At 38.1% G+C, this 21,081-nt stretch overlaps 1 pseudogene across 1 annotated transcript in view; it reads right to left on the bottom strand.

The window, feature by feature from the left end:
• Positions 1–2,973: 2,973 nt before the first annotated feature.
• Positions 2,974–21,081, bottom strand: part of LOC309636477 (centrosomal protein of 78 kDa-like) — a 33,391-nt pseudogene continuing 15,283 nt past the window's right edge. Inside the window, exons 10-16 of the transcript XR_014268515.1 lie at positions 18,976–19,110; positions 17,741–17,786; positions 6,616–6,693; positions 5,228–5,394; positions 4,239–4,410; positions 3,869–3,916; positions 2,974–3,331 (exon numbers count right to left, since the gene is read on the bottom strand). The product of XR_014268515.1 is annotated as a centrosomal protein of 78 kDa-like (transcript). The remainder of the gene's footprint in view (positions 3,332–3,868; positions 3,917–4,238; positions 4,411–5,227; positions 5,395–6,615; positions 6,694–17,740; positions 17,787–18,975; positions 19,111–21,081) is intronic.

The following is a 21,081-nucleotide window of genomic DNA, read 5'->3' as shown; positions in this document are numbered from 1 at the left end:
CTTGCTATTACCTGGTCTAGAAGTTACCAAATTGCTGTTTGGTGGAACCAGTTGTTAGGCAGTTCTATTAAAAAAGGACTCTAGAGTCAAATAGCTTTGAGGATGGCTGTGTACCATACGCCTGCTGTGACGATCCAGAATGAACATTAGCCTACAGCAGCCCCAAGAAGCTGTGCAGTAAAGAAACCTGATTAACTTTAATTAAGCCAGGTTCTGCCTTCTGCCGGCCTATAAACCTTTCAGTAGGGACAGGAGAGGAGGTGGCAGCGTGAAAGTCCCACTCGAAAATAAAAAACACTGCTCCTCAGAAGAGTGGGGCATAATTGTCTCGAGGCTTCTTCAAATTCCTCATCCATACTGACGTCAGTGGTCTAAAATGCCACCTGAACTTGTCCTTTCCATTCTTAGCTATTTTTTGAGGAAACCAGCTCCATGCACATGGATGGCTAAGACCCGCTCTCCTCCTCCTCGCTGCCTCCTTTAGGGGCACTTGCCACTGCCTGGTGACACTGCACTGATGCTCCAGAGCCTGTGCCTGTGGCTCCGTAACACACCCCTCGCACACTCACGGCTCTGGACTTCCGCTGTCCTCTCTGCCTTGAGTGTCCTTGCCCTTCACCGGCTGACTCACCAGTTTTTCACGAGTCCTTTAAGACTTAGCTTAGGGACTGCCACTTTCGATGATTTTTCTTTGTCTCACAGCTCCCCCTCTTCTTCCACAAATACTGACTAAACGCCCTGAATATGCCCATCACAGCATGTCACGTGCAGGATGAGACATCTGCTGTGCGTCTTCCCCTCTCACTCCACTGCTAAAGGGCCAACGCTACATCTTGCTCATTGTTTCTCTCCTCTAACACCCAATCCATGACTAACGAACTAACTAGTACTGTAGTAGCCCTCTTAGTAACAATCAGGCAGGAACTTCTAGAAGAAATCTGACACTCCAACTGTTCTCTGATCTCACCTTTCAGTCTGAATGAACTAAAGACTTATCTGTACATGTTTTACCAGGGAGACATAATTTAATCCAGAGATGTGTCATCACATACTCTTACATACTCTGCCATTTAAAAATTCGTCTCACGATGGGGGAAGGAGACAGGTGTGCTTTCTGATAGCCCCACTCTTTTGCACCTCTAGTGCTCACTGGCTTCTCTCTCGGTGCCTTCCTTAAACCCTTCCTCTCTTAACAAGGAAACAGGATAACAAAGTAATTAAGAGCCTGGGTTCTGCCTATCTGTGAAACAGAAACATAACCAAGGACATAGAGAATAGACTGGTGGTTGCCAAGGGGGAGGGGGTGGGAGAGGGTTGGACTGGGAGTTTGGGATTAACAGATGCAAACTGGTGTATATACAGGATGGATAAACAAAAAGGTCCTACATGGGACTTCCCTGGTGACACAGTGGTTAAGAATACGCCTGCCAATGCAGGGGACATGGGTTCGAGCCCTGGTCCAGGAAGATCCCACATGCCAGAGAGCAACTAAGCCCGATGCCACAACTACTGAAGTCCATGCACCTAGAGCCCGTGCTCTGCAACACGAGGAGCCACCACAATGAGAAGCCTGCGCACCGCAACTAGAGAAAGCCCGCGTGCAGCAATGAAGGCCCAATGCAGCCAAAAATAAAAAAATAAATAAATACATTAAAAAAAAAGTGGATGTATTTTAAAAAACCCAAAAAGGTCCTACTGTAGAGCACAGGGAACTATATTCTATATCCTGTGATAAACCGTAATGGAAAAGAATATGAAAAAGAATGTATATAAATGTATAACTGAGTCACTTTCCTGTACAGCAGTAATTAACACAACACTGTAATTCAACTATACGTCAATAAAAAATAAAATTTTAAAAAATTGCCATAAAAATCATCACATAAGGGGGACTTCCCTGGTGGTCCAGTGGTTAAGACTTCGCCTTCCAGTGGGGGGGGTGAGGGTTCGATCCCTGGTTGGGGAGCTAAGATCCCACATGCCTTGCGGCCAAAAAACCAAAATATAAAACAGAAGCAATACTGTAACAAATGCAATAAACACTTTAAAAATGGTTGACATCAAAAAAAATCTTTAAAGAAAAAAATCACATAAATCAGAAACAAATGAAACATAATAAAGTCCATACATTAAAAAAAAAAAAGAGCATGTGTTCGGGTCAAATCCCAGCTTACCACTTACTTATAGCTGTGAAATTCTTGGCAACTCACATAATGTCTCCTCAGACTCCTCATCTATAAAATGGGGATGGTAATAGTTCCCAACCTCATAGCGTTGCTGTAGTCTATAAACACGGTTAAGTGCCTTGGTAAATGTTTAAGGCTCTCTGGTTATTGTGAATTAAAATACGTCAATGGCTTCTGGCCATGTGATTTATAATAGTTTGACATTTAACCAAATGGTAAAACTATTCCATTTATTATTCCTATCTCTTTTTACCCCTTACCCTGCTTTGTTGTTTATGTTTTCTCCCACCACAGAGTGCTAGTTCCAGGAGAGTAAAGGCTTTATTTTGTTCACTGCTGAACGCAATAGCACCCAGAAAAGTACTGTACATATGAAGACCTCAGTAAACACCAGCTGAATGAATGGTGCAAAGTGTCACAAGGAAAAATACACCAAAGCTTTCATTATAATAAAAAAGTATAGATAAATCTTTCTCTAATGGCTTCCAGTCAAGTAATTGAAAATACCATATGCTATAATAAAAACATAAGTAATTTATTAAAATTTGAAGGCAAAAACATAATTTTAAAAGATTTAGACCTATGTTAGGTGTGATACAGTATGGATGCTTTCTTAAAATTCACAATCAGATCCAAGAGTATCACTTTCAGAATGTTCTAGTAGACTGAGTTTACTTTTAGTTGTCTTTGATGAAACAGTCTCTATTCTACTCTCTTTCTTAACAGAAATGTGTTTTTTCGAAGACTCACTTTTAATTGGTTTATTAACCAAAGAATTATTTTGCCCAATTCCTTTGCTTTTCTGCTTTACAGGTGAGTCAGAGCAGGAATGCATGTCCTCCCCAGGTTGTTTCTTAGCAGAGTATTTTTTGGTATATTCACCTGCTTTGCTCATTTTCTCTGAAGAAGACCTGCTATTTCTAGATAATTCCTCTTCTTTTCTTTGACTTCCAGTTCCAGAAATGACATCTGCTGAAGGGAGAACATGTTCTAGCAATGAAATCTTCAAAAGACTCCTGCCACTGCTCTGTGACTGGGACCCCCAGGTTGTCTTTGGAAGTTTCTAAGGCCTCCTGAGTAGAGACTGGGACATGGAAGGAGTCGAGAGGCAAAGGAATCCCAGCATCACCTGTAATTTTCTGAAACTGGAGGGAAAAACAAAAGACAAGACAAAAATTCAGTGATGAACAAAGCCAACCATTAAAAAGTAGAGTTCAAAACTTCAATGTTACTCTGTAATCTTATTATTAACACAGTCAATTGATTATTCAGAAGATTTCAGAGCCAGTTTTTTTCTAATTATATCTTGCCAAGTGATTCTCAGCTTAGCCTAGCTATATCCAAGGCTATGTCCGCTACCTTTTCAGACTTTGGTGATTGGGATAGTTATTACCCATTTCCTTTCCCTCACTAAAAATAAAACCCTATTCTGTAAGAAAATTAATTTCTTTTCTATCCTCCAGGCACATGTAAATAGTATATAGTTTGTGACCAGACTGTGTTCTCAAGCTGTCAGTTCCCAAGACCAGTCTGAGATTGGTTGATGGGGGCTCCAAGTAAGGCTAGAGGAAAAGCTGACAGGTTTTCCCCTCCCATTTCCATAACCAGGTGATTCACTATAATATGTTACCTATTAGCTATGTCAAGATTACTTATTTTAAAAATTATATCAGTATGTGTACCTTCATTAGTGTTCCTTCATTGTAAGCTGACTGCATACAAATAGAAACCTAGATAAAATATGAATAGAATAGACATTTATACAATATAAAATCTGGAATATTTTCTCTAATGTTTTCTTTCTTCATTAAGGATAGTTTGCTTTAACTCATAAATTTTCTAAAGAACTTCCAGTTTTCTTATTTACAACAATACAGTATCACGAAATAGGCACACATTTACTAATCTCAGATTTGGAAAGGACTCCAGAGTCTTCTAGCTCCCGAGCATGTGAACTATTAGAGACTGATCATTATTGTTTTCTCTCTGACTTGGTCATTTCCTTTTTGCTAATCACTCTTAGGATCATTAAGTGCTGTTCTGTCCACTTACTTGGATATTTTGCATTTGTCCTGGGGCACCCTGCTTTGATTCTGATTTTTTTTCTTCAAGTGCCTTCTTTTCTTCCTCAGGTGGACTACTAACAGTAGAATTCATCTGGGGACGACCTAGTAAATAAAAATCTGACTGATCTATACCAGCCATTGTGGCCAGCTGACCAAGCCTGGACCAGAGGAGGAAAGGAGAAAAGATAAGGTTATTATAATTACATAAGAGCAGTTTAGATTTCCCCAGACCTACAATCATGAAATACTTCTAAAATCTTAAAAGCCAACATCCTACTCCAGACTACAAGCCTCTCTCTCCCCCAAATTCTGAGCCCTTTCCAGATTCATCCTCTAGGAGACATCCCACTGTCTCACTAGCAGCTTCAACAAGTACCCACGCACCTCGTCCACTGCCTGTCACACCTCCATTCCCACACTTCTTTACCACCTTTCCTCCAGTTTCCAAGAATGTGTTTGTTCCTTCCTTCCCAACACCAACACCAATTCATTCACTGACAAAACACCACTCCATCAACTATCAATCTCCACTTCCCTCTTTCAGCAAAATTGCTCCTGGTTGAGAACCACTGACCTATATCTTCCCTGCAGATTAATAATTTTTATGTCTAAGGCAAAAATAACTTTAATTCAAACTTATCAAACAAGCAAAATAAGTGAAAGATAGGAAAATTCTTATGCATTCCCGAATATTTTCAATGAAAACTGCCTTCAATTTAGTCTTTACAAAAAAACTATACCTACTAAGTACTCTGTCTACAGGTTACTCTTTTATAATGCGCTCCCCACTCTACCAAAGCAGGCTCCCCTATTTGCATTTCTTAAAAAATTTAATTCCTCATTTGAAAAAGTCAACTATATTACCTATAATTACACTAAATATGGCCACGGAAGTGATGAAAATTGCTCCAGTTCCTCAGCAAACTACCGTTATAGTCACAAAGAGAAGAACGCCATGAAGAGAAATGAACTAACCCGGCACCTTTAAGGAGATCCAAGGAAGCATGGAACTTCTGAAAAGAATTCTCAGTGCTGCCCAGAACACCTTCATCATCCAGGACCATGTTTGTCAATGAGTGGGCATGAAGGGCTTCAGACAAAGAGAAATTTATATTTCTTAACTGGGCATTTTCATGTTCCAGCTACAAAAGAAGATTGAAAATGTCTGACATGATTTTTTCTCATTGTCATCAAAAGTAGTCTTGCCTAGTTTCAAGGAACAAAACTAAAACACTCAAAATGTAATTAATTTGTAATTAACCTAACTCTCCACCAGTAAAGACAGAGACCATATCACATAATAACCAAAACCCCCAGGCACCCAACAAAGTTTCCTTTATAACACTCAGGTGATATATAAATAAACCAAAGTTATCGGTTTTATTAATGATCTTTCACAAAAGATCACATTTCCAACTGGTTCAATTCATAAAGGAGCCTCATTCCTCATTAGAAAATTACCTGCTTTAAGTTTCCCTTAAATTAGACAATGAAATATAGACTCTGATTTGAACAAAACATATTACAACTCTGCTGAATGTTAAGAATTAACTTTAGTGAGCAAAATATCTAATGCTTACATTTAAAAGTCCTAAATCATACCCAACCCAATTTATTAAATGTATGATCACCAATATTTTCTTTGACTTCTTGAAAATACTCACTCCCGTGCACTCTTCCCCTTCCGCTCATCATCTATGCACTTAAACCCCCCTATAAGCTCAACTCTAGTATTTCTCAGAAAGGCTGTTATGTTCATGATGCCCCTTTTGCCTTATATAAGCAGGTGCTCAACATTTATTGAATGAGTGTCCGCCAATCCAATGGATGCACTTTCAAAAATTCCTCCCTACACTCACCCTGTGATAAATTATATTTAGATATAACTTTTTAGATTATGCCCTGCTTTCATGCACATTACCTAATGTAATTCTCATAGTATATATTTTTATCTTTCATTGCATTCTTAGAAGTTTTCCAATTTCTTAAATTTATCTAAATGATTCACTTTCCTAATTCATTGTCAGGAGAGTCTCATCATGTCTTTTATGTTACTGTATATACAGTATATGCACAAAAAGTGCTTTCTTGAATCAAAGAATCATGAACAGAAACTAAGCTAATGTCATATAAAAGAACACACACACACACACACAAAACCAGATTTTCACATTTTTAAAAACATGCTTTCTGGAATATGGATCATATGATCACTAAGTACCAGTAAATGCAAAAGTCCATATGATACAACCAATTCGCAACATATTACACTTTTAAAGTTTACAAATTATGTGTATATGGCTTAAAATCAAATCAAAATAAAATGAAAACACTCTCAAAAGTATAAGAAGAAACTTGTTTACCTCACTGACTCGTTTATCAGCCTTCAGTCTTATTACTCTTTTCTCCTTTAACTGCTTTAGGCACTCCTCCAGTTTTTCCTAAACAAACAGAGTAAATATTATAACTAATGCATAGTATAATATCCAAAAGCCTTTCCAGCTATTGGTCTCATCAGGATTTAGGGGCACGGCCAGAAGTGAACTCAGATTTTAGTCTGCTACTGGTAATATCATACCATGCTAGTGAAATGAATTATCAAAATCTATCAAATTAGCATAGTAAAGATTTATTTAAATTACACTCTTTCCAACATAAATTTGTGGCAGCCCACCATAAAAGGCATATGCATATAACATAGTAAGTCAGAAATAAAAAGTTCAGACCAAAAAAGAAAAATCCTATATTTGTGGGTCTCTTTATAGTAGGAAGTCCTATTAATGAACATGCTTAACATACCTGAATTGCATAATTGCAGATTCAAAAGCATGTTTTTAAAAAGTAATCACTTTTAAAGCAATTTACAGTCAAGCACTGTTCCTGGAGTTCCCTGGGTATTAAATAATCTAATCATCAAAACCAGAAGAGGGGTCTTCCCTGGTGGCACAGTGGTTAAGAATCCACCTGCCAGTGCAGGGGACAAGGGTTCGAGCCCTAGTCCGGGAAGAACCCACATGCCGCAGAGCAACTAAGCCCGTGCGCCATGGCTACTGAGCCTACGCTCTAGAACCCACGTGCCACAACTACTGAGCCTGCGTGCCACAACTACTGAAGCCTGCACACCTAGAGCCTGTGCTCCACAAAAAGTGAAGCCACCGCACCGCAACGAAGAGTAGTCCCCCGCTTGATGCAACTGGAGAAAGCCCGCGAACAGCAACGAAGACCCAACGCAGCCAAAAATAAATAAATAAATAAAATTTATAAAACAAAAAACCCTACGAAAAAAGAATGATCACTAACTCCATGTTATTTTACAGATGAGGGAAACAGAGGCAGAGAAGTAGAATAAGTAGAGTAGCACAGCCAAGGTCACACCACTAAGTAGCAGAGCCACACTGTGGACTCAGGAAGCTGGGTGCCATTCCTGTTCACAGAGGTGGTAGTCTTCCCATTCATCAAGGTCACTAAAATAAAATGAACACTGATAAACTCTCTTAGGAGTTTTAGGAACTAAGACACTTCGGTCCTTGAAGTGGGGACACTGCTTGCAATAGGCAGAATTCTAACAGAGCCCCTAAGACTCCTACTTACTGAAGTACACAAACCTTCCACTTATCCAATCAAACCCTAAATCTGGGTGCTGTAGTGAAGGGATTTTGCAGATGGAATTAAGGTTCAAAATCAGTTGATTTTTTAAGATAGGGAGATTATTCTAGGTGGATGTGACCTACTCCGGCACCCCATGAAAAGGACCTGAACTCTTCCTGAATTGAAGTACAAAAGGGACAAGAGGGAGACTCTCCATTGCTGGCTCTGAAGAAGTCAAATGCTGTGGCAGGGAAGGCAAGCGAGAGGCCTCTAGGAGCTGAGGCTGTCCCCCGACTGACAGCCAGCAAGGAAATGAGGACCTCTGTCCTGCAACTGCAGAATCTGAATTATGCCAACAAGCCAAAGAAGCTTGGAGGCATTCTTTCCCAGAGCCTCTGGATGCTAACACAGCCAGACTGACATCTTGATTTCAGCTCTGTGACCCACACAAACTATGGTGAACATCCAACGTTTGGGGCTCAATGTCTTACACTTAAATTTCACGTGCTTTAACACTCTCAGGAGGGAACCCACATGTTCCCGTGTGTATCTGAGCAGGAAACCCAGTCACGCTGTGCCTGGACTTCTGACCTACAGAACTGTGAGATAGTCAAATAGGTATTGTTTTCAGTCAGTAAGAGTGTAGTAAAAGAATTAATATTCTACTCAACCTCCATGTTTGTGAACAAAATAAATGGCTGTCATTGTTTTAGGCCACTGTTTCGGGGTGGTTTCTTATGCAGCGATAAACAATCAGAATACCTATACTTATGAAAACAGTAAGGTATATTTATACATTTTAACTGCTTTGAACAATCACTTAAAGAATGAGGAACTCTATTATATGCCATCATTGGGAGAGGAACTGGTGTCACTTTCTGGAGAGTAGCTTTTGGTACCTAACAACAATCCTACATCAGGAGTTTACCCTAAGGAAATCAAAAATGTGGGCAAAGATTTATCTACCGACATGATGTCACAAGATTGTTTTTAACCAAACCCTAGAAGAAAGCTAAGAGCCTCCAAATCGGGATTGGTTTCAATAAAAACAGCTCACCGTCTGAAGGAATGCGCTATGAAGCCACTAAGAAAAGAATGACAAGAGGTCTCAACCAGAGTTAATGAATGGGCTTCAGGAGTTCTACATTCAAAATATATCTGTGTGTTTTTCCTGGGAGATGGTGCATAAGCTTAATCAAATTCTCTGATGTAGAAGAGTATTTAGTGACATGACAAAATATTTTTGATACTTTTTTAAGACAAAAGAGCAGATTAGGTGTGTGTACATGCAGAGGTGGCTTTTATTTCCTTCAATAAGTTGTTCATTGTTCTCAAAAATTTGCTCAATGAACATATATTTTTATATTCAGAACACGTTTAAAAAACTGACAGTCTAAGAACTTCAAATTCTTTAATGTTTCATTACTAAAGCCAGCCAAGTTTTCAATGGGGAAAAAGGGAAACAAATTGCAAAATTCCTCTACTTTCAATATAATTGTTTAATCAATCTTCTAAAACTGATTTCAAAGAAATTCTAAACAAATAAGCAAACAAACAAAAAAACCCTCACCACAGTCAGAGGAAAGTAGAGTAAAAATTCCTGACTGGTTCTAAATAGCACATCAAAGTGCAATTACATGGAATAGTTTCTCCCTCTAGTGGAGGGAATTAGAACACAGTGTGAAATTTTTGTGAAAAAATGTACCCTCCTCCTACAAAGTATTAATAATTCATGTCCCTTACATGGAAATATGGAACCAAAAACGTTACAAAGTAAAATTGCTTGATATTCTGTTACTTAAGTAAGACTAATGATAAGGCTTTGGAATAATTTTCCTTCCTGTCATCTGCTCTCCTTCCTCCCTTCTGTACACTGGTTAGGGTGATTTTTCTGGGACAAAGCTCCCATCATATTGGATATCAAATTTTATGTTCAACTTTTTTCCATTTAACATTGAAACCAATCATTTCTCATATAATCAGGGGATTCATAACCTTGATTTTTTTTTGTGGGCTACAAAATATTCCACTGAGTGGGTTTACTGGTTAACCATTTTACACATTTAAATTCTTTCCAACTTTTCAATATTGTAAGACAAAATAACCGTTTTCATGCATGAAGGCTTTTTTCCATATTGAGAATAACGTTCCTGCAATAAATCCATAAAACTGAGTTTGAGATCAAAGCAAATGAACATTTTTAAGGCTCTGAGGTACCTATCTCCAAACTTCTTTCCAAAAGATTTCTGAGATTTTATACTGCCATCAGCAATGTATCACTTGGTATATAACCTCTACTATAACTGTTGGCTTACTTCCTCACTTAAAGTGCAAGTTATTTGAAGAAAGGGGGTGTATTTTATTAAGTGTTTATCCCCAGCACCTGTGCCTAGCACAAAGTGGATGGTCAATAAATAACTGCTTAATAAGGAAAATCCCTGCCAATACAAGATGTACGTGTGTGAAAGACAGCCTGTGTGTTTTTCTCTAACTGGATAGATGAAAACTTGTCATCTTCTTTAATGTGCAATCTTTTTGCTTATAATTAGTAATTAAATTTCTTTTAGATTATATTTTTAAAATTCAGATTCTCTGAGGCAAATGGGCCTGGCCCTATCCATTAGCTATATAACCCTGGACAAGTTCTGTAACTCTAGGCCTCAACTTCCTCATCTGTAAAATGGAGATAAGCTCCCATATCACAGAGCTCTTGTAAGGATTACATGAGTTAAAACACATATAAAATTAGAAGAGTGCTTGGTACATAGAATACATTCAATTAATGCTGAATGAATGAACATGTGAACGCAAACAGTAGTGAAGGGCTTAAAATGAAATAGTCTCATCCCACTCCCACATCCAGCACTCAAGAAGCGACCGATTCTGTACGCAGGTTTTTAATTGTAAAATGTGATATGTGTACTGAGAAGTGCACAGGACAAAACTGTCAATGTGACAAATAAAAAGAGAATACTTACATAACCACTACTCAAATCTGAAAGTATTAATACTTGTCAGCATCTCAAAAACCCCCCATATCCTTTTCTCATCACAAGCTCCTTCCCTCTTCCCAGTTAAACACCATCCTCATTTCTTGATAATCATTTCCTTTAACCTGCATGCATCCCTAACAAAAGAGGTTAGTTTTGTCAACATCTAACTTTATATAAAGGATCATAGTATATGAAGTCTTTCCTATCTTATTTCTTTCACTCAACATTGGTTTAAAAAATTCATCCACATTGCTGCCTGTAGCTCTATTTCATTCAATTTTATTGCTTGATAGTTTTCCCACTGTACGAATACACATAATTTATTTAATTTTTGACTCTTAATGGACATTTGGTTTGTTTCCAGTTTGTGCTAATGCAAATCATGCACACGAATCCTGCTGTACCGGTTATTCTGGTGCATTTACACAGGGCGGGGGTGAGGGCTGCCGGGTATTTATATATCTTCAGTTGATGGAGAGTGCTAAATGCTTTCCAAAGTAGTTGTGTCGATTTATACTCCAGTATAAGCAGGGTAGAAGATTCCCATAGTACTCCAGGTCTACAATACCTGATACTACCAGACTTTATTTATGTATTTGTCAATCTCATTGGCAGGTAGTTTCATTGGTTTTGACTCACTTTTCTCTTATTACTTAATGAAGTCATACACTTTTCTGTGTTTACTGGCTGTTTGGATTTGCTTTTTTATGAGGTTTATGTCAACTATTGTTATTTTTTAAATTTTTTTAGTTTTATTGTTATTTATTTTTGGCTGTGTTGGGTCTTTGTTGCTGCATGCAGGCTTTCTGTAGTTGCAGCCAGCGGGGGCTACTCTTCATTGCAGTGGCTTCTCTTGTCATGGAGCACAGGATCTAGGCATGCGGGTTTCAGTAGTTGTGGCACGTGGGCTCAGCAGTTGTGGCTCGCAGGCTCTAGAGCGCAGGCTCTGTAGTTGTGGCGCACGGGCTTCGTTGCTCTGCGGCATGTGGGATCTTCCCGGACCAGGGCTCAAACCCATGTCCCCTGCCTTGGCAGGCAGATTCTTAACCACTGTGCCACAAGGGAAGTCCAACTATTGTTATTTTGAATTCTTCTCCATTTCCAAGTAATACTCTTACATGACTATTTTCTCACTAAATTTGAGCCATTATCTGTTCACTTTCTAATTTACTAAGTAAGGGTTTAGTTCCTTTACACTCTTTCCTGTAGGGTTTAGTTCCTTTACACTCTTTCCTATGTCCACACTGCTCAGTAAGGTTATGTGATCATTAATTATTCCACTGGTCATGATCTCTTTGACTTGTAGTGATATACTTAAAAACCTACATTGTTGATCAACTATATTGATAGTTTAAAAACCTACACTGTTGATCAACTATCAACTCGTTCAACGTCATGCTTTGTAAAATGAGGACATTCGTACCATCTTCCCTTTTTTCTGCCTCCTGTCTACCTTCCAAACCTAGCTAATACGTTGTCAAAGTTGAACTTTATATTCTGTTCTATGTGCAGTTAAGTCTTCTGTTATTTGAGAGTCAGTACAGCGTAAGGTTTAAGACAACAGGCAGACAGCCTAATCTCAAAGCCTCGATCCAACCCTAAATTACGTACAGCCTGGGCAAGTTCCTTCCCTGTCTTAGCTTCCTTTTCTCAAAAGTGGCAATGATATTAGCATCAACCTCATAAGGCTATTCAGAGGATTAAATGAGTTAATATATGCAAAAACACTTAGAGCCTAATATATACTAAGTACATACTAGTACACAATACATTTCAGTACATACCAAGTTAATACATACTAAGTATAGTTTAGGTTTGTTATTACATGCAAGTTGACAATAAAAGCTGCAAACCAAGACAGTATTGCCATTATTACAATTAAATTAATATTGCCCACAGCAAATGTACTGTGTCTCTGTGTATAGACTACACCTCGTTCCATACTGTGTCAGTGTCACTGCCCTTGTGCAGGGTGAACACATACCCCAAGCCACCTTGGGCTGTTCCAGTTTATACCTGTTGTCCTGATGTTACAGCATTATAGTGCCTCCTTACACTATTAAAGTGTTCTGGTGTGGACAACAAATTAGATAGGTGGTCATTACCCCTGTGTGTCACTGAAAAGGGGAACATCTATAGTGTCAAGTTTAAGTGGATTCTTCTCTTGCTTACCAATGGTAGGTTAAAAATCAACCATAGTTTAGTTTGCTTCATGTTTATGTCAGTATAGCCTTTTGTCCTCTGGAGTTCAATTTCCTTCTCCTCTTCCTCTCCCTCCTCCCTTCCAACAGTGCCTAATACCTAGTAAGTACAATATGCCTCAAGGTGTTTCTAAGCTCTCAATCACACAATCAACAGAAGCCTCTCCAATCTAGACTAGCTGCTCTCTGCACTGAATCCCCTATTACCTTCCTTCTTGGCTTATTGCCTCATTTTGCTGGATTATTTCTATAAATAGCTTAAGGTGTAGCACAGGAGGTAAATTTTTCAAATTTCTTTGTGTACAAAATATCTTATTCAGCCTCCACTTATGACTGATAGTTTGGCTGGATACAAAACCCTAGGGTGAAAACTATGTGCCAGAAAAATTTGGAGGTATCTTTCTAATGCCTTCCAGCATCCATGGTGCTGATGACAACTATGATAAAGTCAGATTTTAACTTTTTTTTTTTAGGTGACCAGTATTTTTCTCTCTGGAATAGATGTATCCTCTCAGTATTTTATTCTATTTTAATTTATTTTTTCAGTATTTTAAAGTTTCACAATGAAGGGTGCCTAGGTATGAGTCTATTCTTGTTCATCTTGCTCAAAACTTGAGTAACTATTTTCAGTCTGAGGCCTGATGTCTACTTTCAGCTGTGGGGAATTTTGTTGCCCTTTGACAGCTTCCCTCCATTTTTTTTCTGGGTCTGGAGTTTCTAATAGTAACATGTTGGATCTCCCAGATGCAGCCTCTCTAACATATTGCTATCACATTTTCCATTGTGTCTTTCTTTTTTATATACTGAGAAATTTTAAAAATTCCTACTGAATTTATTTCAGCAACCATATTTTCATTTCCAAGACACCTCTCTTGTTTTCTGACCATTCCCTTTTTAATTAACACCCTAGTCTTATTTTATAGTTGCTAGCTCTTTTTAAACCTCTCTCAGGATACTAATTAGGGTTTTTTCTTAAATTATTTTGTTCCCTAAATTGTCCCCGGTCCTACCAGGATATTTTTTCACTCTTTTTCCCCCTCTCTCATGTTGTAAGCTTTACTCAACTATCAGGCAAATGACAGATATTTCCTATTTAAGAATGAGCGCAGAAAGCTCCCTGAAGTCAACGATTGATTGGCTTCTTATGCAGGAAGAAGTGGGGAGTGACTGTAATAGGATCCCCCCCAAACACTCTTTTCTAGGGTGTAAAAACTCATACTACCTGCCCTAGTTCTCCCCAGTTTCACTGTTTTCAAAATGAAACCATCTCATTTCAGGAGCGTGAGGGCGGGGCTGGGAGTCCACTCCTCCAAACACAACCCTTCAATGAGCTCCCCTATTTCAGTCACATTTTTAACTAACTCCGCCCTCTCTCTTACATGCGCATCAAAGCATGAAGTTACTTCTGCAGGTGGGGTCAGAATCCTCCTCAGTTGCAGGTGGTCCCTGTGCATATTCTAGCTGATGCTTTTTCTCTGTTCTACTGCTTCAGTTTCACACCCTTCCACTTGTCTTCCGTCTTTCAAAACTATGTTGAAATCTCTTGACTGTTGTTGACTTATGTACTTAAACACTTTGATACCATCCTTGTAGTGTCTTGTCAAAACGGAGAAGAGCTGCAAGGGTTCTCAGTGCATTCTGAATCTGCTATTCTGTGGTCCCAGTGTTTAAAGTTCTTGGTCTTCCCCAGTGTCTATCATTGCTTTTAGAAATACAATCTCCTGGTCTTCTCGTGAAGGAAATGAATACATCACATCTAAAATGACAAGGAATGTGGGTTAGATGCTCTAGGGTCTTGTCGTACTCTGCAATTTACTAGTAAACCACTTACATGTTACAAATTGTAGGTGCTCATTTATAAAACGAAAGGGGGTAACTCTACATGAACTATAGATTTCTCCTACTGTAACATTTCATAATTTTCTAAGTTTTCTTAAAATTTCTCTATATTATCATTAATTTTAATTAAAAAAATAAAAATCTAACTTTCTCTTTTGAAAATCAAAGAGTAATTACCATAGTCCTACAATAATGGGATAATTAATTCTGAAACCTGTCAAGTTTCATGTTTCATACGAAAAGAAAATCATATTAAATAATTTTAAAAAATTAAACATGGACTTTGTAGCACAAAGACAAGGTTCCCCCAAATGGTATTCCCTTATTTACTAGAAATGTTCAGCTCTGCATTAAAGTTGAAATAAAACAAATATATTATTTTTGAGGTACAAAACTTTCTTATGAAAATCAATTTTTCTTTTCTGTCCATACAAACAAAAGTATGGAATCACATTAGATGTCAGGTTTATTAGGGAATATAATGTAGCTTCTTGATGTTTTTTATTTTAGGAAAGGAGAATATTAACATCAAAACTTTTTTCAACTTTACTTTTATTTAAAATGAAGCCATATTTTCCTCTTATAAAAAGAGAGTTCAACTAGAACTGTCAATTTTCTCATTTGTAAAACAAGAGCACTGAATCAGCTGACTATATTCATTCAGAACTCAATTTCTTTATCTTATGATCACTAAGGTTCTCCCTAAATCTAATATCCTAAGGTTCTAAGGAAAGGAAACTACATTACTAACGACATGTTTTGATTTTTATTTCTTAGAGTTCAAATGTCCACCATTCACCTTGGTCTAAGCTTAAGGAACCATTCAAGGGGATACAATGCAGATGGGAGGAGAAAACAGAACCCTCACTCAAGCTGTGCAGTGTTGCAATCAGGCTTCCATTTGAAAAATAATCTTCTCTATAGCTTTAAAGTGATAACTTTGTACCTGCAATGCTTCTTGTTTCAAACTGATTTTCTCTGGCTCTTCCTGAACACTTTCTGAGGAATCTTCGACCTCTTCGATTTCTGAGGAGGAAGGACTCTCTACTCTCACAGTCACAGGAAATTCTGATGGACCTGAGTGTCACAAGAAGAAGAGTGTCACAGAGTGTCACAGAGTTGTTAAACTAAAGTGCAAAGAAAGAAGATTGTATAAAAGATAACACAAGCCAGATACCAAATACCCAAATATTAGAGGACATTTAACAAAAGTGATCTGAGGTATCATTATTATTATTATTATTTTAATTAATTAATTTATTTATTTTTGGCTGCATTGGGTCCCCGTTGCTGCACGCGGGCTCTCTCTAGTTGTGGCGAGCAGGGGCCACCCCTCGTTGCGGTGCGCGGGCTTCTCACTGCGGCGGCCCCTCCTGCTGTGGAGCACGGGCTCCAGGCGCTTGGGCTTCAGTAGTTGTGGTTAACGGGCTCCTGAGCGCAGGCTCAGCAGCTCTGGCGTGCGGGCTTAGCTGCTCTGCAGCATGCAGGACACTCCCGGACCAGGGCTCGAACCCGTGTCCCCTGCATAGGCAGGCAGATTCTTAAGCACTGTGCAACCAGGGAAGTCCCTGAGGTATCATTATTTATAAATGTCTCTCATTGCTCCTTAGTCTAAAACAGGCAATGAATAAGTAAAAATACAGTAACTTATTTTTGCTATGTTACTGTACAGACCTCTGTTGTACCTGGTTAGGATTAGTAATGGGAATTAGCCATATTATTTTATTAAGTTTCTTTCACAGAAGCCAAGTGAAGAGCCAAGGTAAACATTTTTTCTCAGATCAACATTATACTGTAAGTGAAAATTTTATTCTTCACCATCAGACAAAAACAGTCTGGAAGAAAATGTAGATTTTCAGAGGAAAATACATCAGTAAAGAGACTGATAAAGAGTCAGAAGAATAATCAGAAAGTCAACATATCTAAGCTGTGAAAAATAGACGTTAAAATTTTAAAAAATAAATCACATACGCATACACAACTAAAACTGACCCATCAAAAATTTCAACTTCTCATCAGCCTTAAGCCAAAACTAGGGTAACAATAATACAATTCTCCTGTCAAGCTTCACTGCCACTGCAAAGTTGTTCAATAGGACATTTCTAAACATTTAAAAACTGACCTGGTCACAACCCCATAAAAGTCTACAGATCATAAAGAAGTGTGCTGGGATTATATAACTACGCAGAAGACAAGTCACTAGGACATCATTTTGACAACAAGCAGCAAACCTGCAGCATAGGAAAATCCCAACAGGAGAACGAGGCGCACACCCCTCCTTCTGGGTATTCAAGGGCAGGACTGACACCCAAGATGCTCTTCTCTCAACCTCAGCAATGGTGCCTTTCACAGAGCAACTATGCAGTCTCCCAAGACAACTGGGAAGGAGAATCTGGTACTGACAGTATTAACTTGCCATGAGGCCATAAGCAAGGGAATGTGTGTGGCCTTAGTGAGAGAGCAGAGGTTTGGGAGATGTTGCTTTATGTTGGCTTTCAGATCAGGAATTTGAACATATAGCCCGCAAACAACATTTTTTGAAAGCATATGAACATTCTTGAGTATGACAGCTCCATGTGAGGGGTCAGAAATGGCAGTCAAGTTCGTTTCACTGGGTAACAGCTGATTTGCAGACTTGAGAACAGGCTTCCTTGTTTACAGACATAACCACAAGGCTGCCAGTTGTGTGCCAAATCCACCCAACTACACATTTGCATTGGGAGAGCGACCAGACAAGTTTCACATGGATTTATATCAGAGAGGGAAATGCTTCTTGTAAGGCTCTGTCAGTTTAAAAACCAAAAAGAATGACCATCCACCTTTCCCAATTCAACCCCCTATATATCATAAATATGATAGCTACATACCTGCAACTTATTATATACATCACGAACTTTGATGAATGGAAAGCCCCTAAAAAGATATCAACAAAACGAAGTTAGATCTTGATGTGAATACATCACCCGTTAAACCCAGTTAATACAACTATTTAGTATTATGTACAGTATCCATACAGAACTGTGTATAAAAATAAATAAGCTCAAAAGAAGGACCTGGAGGGCTCTGCTACGGAGAAAACTGAACAGAATTCAGCCGACTGGCCTGGTGATAACTCTCTGAACTGCTGAGAGGCCCCTTCATTTCCTACGTTCAGGATGGTTGAGATTTCAGTCTCACTTCTTTAAATGGTGATATTAATCGTTCTCTAATTTACCACTCTGTGTGACGAGGATGGACCTGAGATTAAGTGTCTCAAGAAGAAGACAGGAAACCACAGAGTTGTTAAACTCAAGTGCAAAGACTGGGGATTCAACACTATAGTTTATGCAACAGCAATTCACATTACCATTTGCAAAACAGTAGTTGGTTGTCCAATGGGGATTATAAACATCCATTTAACATGAGCTACTGAACAGATACTTTACACAGTAACTACTTCAAGTACTATTTAAAATCAATTCTCTATGTTTTCTTAAGCAATTGTTTACCCCCAATTTCGTGAATACTACCAAGTAGGTCACTTGAAAATCATCTAGAGCAATCTATTTCACTTAGCAAGCCTAAAGCTATAGTTCAACAATTTCATTTACTGTTCTATGACAAAAATTACTATGAACAGCTATCCCCTGGATAAGCAATCAGCTAAAGCTAGTTTGACTCACTAAATCTGATTTACTGAGTTAATAAGCCAGTTGATTTAGAATAGGTCTAATGCATATTTCTCATCCATTCTGTATTAAACTATTCTCCATGCCTAAAATGTCTTTTTTCCCATTCGTGCATATCCAAGTTCCTACTTCTGTGCTGTAGGGCTTGGCTCAACTACACCTGCCTTTAGTGAAACTTTTCTCACCTGCACAATTGGTGATAATTTTAGTCTCCTCAAGACTCCCACGGGGTTACCTCTGTTGTGACACTTGATAAACAACTTGAAACTCCCAATTACTTTTTGTTTCTCTTCCTTAGACGGCTCATTAGGCAGATGCCATGTGTAGTTATCTTCTTTCCTCTATAGAAAGCACCAGAGACCGCCCACATAATAGAAGTTCCAAAATAAAGAATTCTGAACGACTGAAAAAGACAGGGAATGCAAGCACGTTACCTGTTCCTTTTTGCACGTCTGCAGTACGCCACGGCAGGAAACCAGACACACCAGGTGGTAGAGGTTCAGGAGCATAACATTCTTTACCAGCAGAGTGTTTCCTTCCATTACTTACAGGTTTCTTTGCGGCCAAGCCTATGTTTGACAAAGCATGAAAAGAAGGAATCAAGATGTACCAAAAGTCTACAGAGCAACTGTCACACGGTTACACTTTGAAAGGAATCAAACAGGCACTTGACAATGATGCCAAGCCCATTAAAAAGAGGATCGTTTTGTACAAAGGTTTTACGTAAGCCGGCATTTTAAAAAAATATAAGTTCTCTACAGTAACAAGTTATTTTAACTAAAACAAAAGTATTGAGATGTGCAGAAATGCAAAATAAATTTTTAAAATAATCCCAAAGTATGATACATTTTATGTATCATGCAGAAACACTCAAGTTTACTGAATCTTAGAACACCTTTGGCATTTCTGAATCTCAAGGACAGAGAAACACAGATACACCCATGACTTCTGCCAAACAGAATCTTCAGAATTAGACCAAAATTTCAATTTAAGATGAATTTTTCTATGTAAAAACAATAAAAGTTATAAGGCTGCAAATTGCTGGGTGGTAGGTGAATCAATGTTACTCTCCTATAAGCCTGTCAACCGTCACTGCTCCTTTGATTTCATATAGAAAACACACAAAAAAACAAATGAAACCCACTGGATAAAAGAGTGAAATGTGGAGACTTATCCTATATTTCAGTAGTAAAGAGGCAAGTATCTTTATATGAAATATTTGGTTGCAAAAACTAGACCTACGTGTTAATAGTTTATTTAGAACAAGCCATATATTAAAATTCACATTTAAATATTTAATTTGAATTTATTGAAAACATCATAAGTTAAAATGGTTATATTGATCCTTCAAATCTACTATATTTTATGTTATTTTATTTACTTTAATAGATCTTTATTGGAGTATAATTGCTTCACAATTCTGTTAGTTTCTGTTACACAACAAAGCCAATCAGCCGTATGCATGCACATGTCCCCATAGCCCCTCCCTCTTGAGCCTCCCTCCCACCCTCCCTATCCCACCCCTCTAGGTCATCGCAAAGCACCGAGCTGATCTCCCTGTACTATGCTGTTGCTTTCTACTATATTTTAGCAGCATTAGGATGCAGGGTAAAATGGAGTGTATGTGGTAATATAGGACAAATATTTCACAGAGTGTAGGTTATTGATAATCACCACACGATCCTGTGTGATTTACATGTGTCTTAAAAATATATAGGAGCTCAGTTCATTTTGTGCTATTTTATTGTGTTTTCTAACTTAATTACCGTCAAAAAAAAAGTTTGCATGCATGTGGGTTTGTATGTGTATACCCTTCCTTTACTTTCAGAAACTAATGCAAATACATTTGTATAAAATTTTTTTTCTCTCCCTTCCACCCCCCCACCTCCACCCCTGATATCTAATTTGTCACTAGATCTCCCTAAATTTACCTCCCCATCTGTCTCAGCCCTTCTTTTCCATTTCCACAGACTTCATAGAAGGGAAAAGTGAATATCTGAATGTTTGCCACACGGTACACACTATATACTTTTTCTTATTTCATCCTTTTAGCTTCGTGCAGTTATCATCATGAATTGGGCTTCAAGGTTAGGAGACTGAAATTCTCAGAAATTTAAGTCATTGCCTGAAGTCTCACAACCAGTAGTTTTTCTTTTTTCACACACACACACACTGTGTTTTATTTTTACAAGAGATAAATAGACTGACACCAAGCATTGTACATGGATGACCACGACAAAAGCAACAATGATTGCAATTACCAAACATGAAACACACTCATACTATGTCATAATATTGACATTCAGTCCAGTAATCCTCCACTGTAACAGCTCCTTTACTTTGCAGTGAAAATTGATTTTATACAAATACATTTGTATAAAAAAATTTTTTAATTACACTTTTTTTGTTAGGAGATAAAAAAAATTTCTAATAAAAGTTCCCATCTTTTTTTAGGCATACATAATTACAATATAAATGTGACACAATTCACACCATTATTTCACCCCTATACTCACCTGGATCTAGGTATGTACCCAGAT

Source organism: Balaenoptera physalus (assembly GCF_965194825.1).
Source record: "Balaenoptera physalus genome assembly, chromosome: 10".
NCBI classification, from domain to species: domain Eukaryota; kingdom Metazoa; phylum Chordata; class Mammalia; order Artiodactyla; family Balaenopteridae; genus Balaenoptera; species Balaenoptera physalus.
Note: the sequence above shows the minus strand (reverse complement) of the source record. Positions and strands in the feature narration are given on the sequence as shown.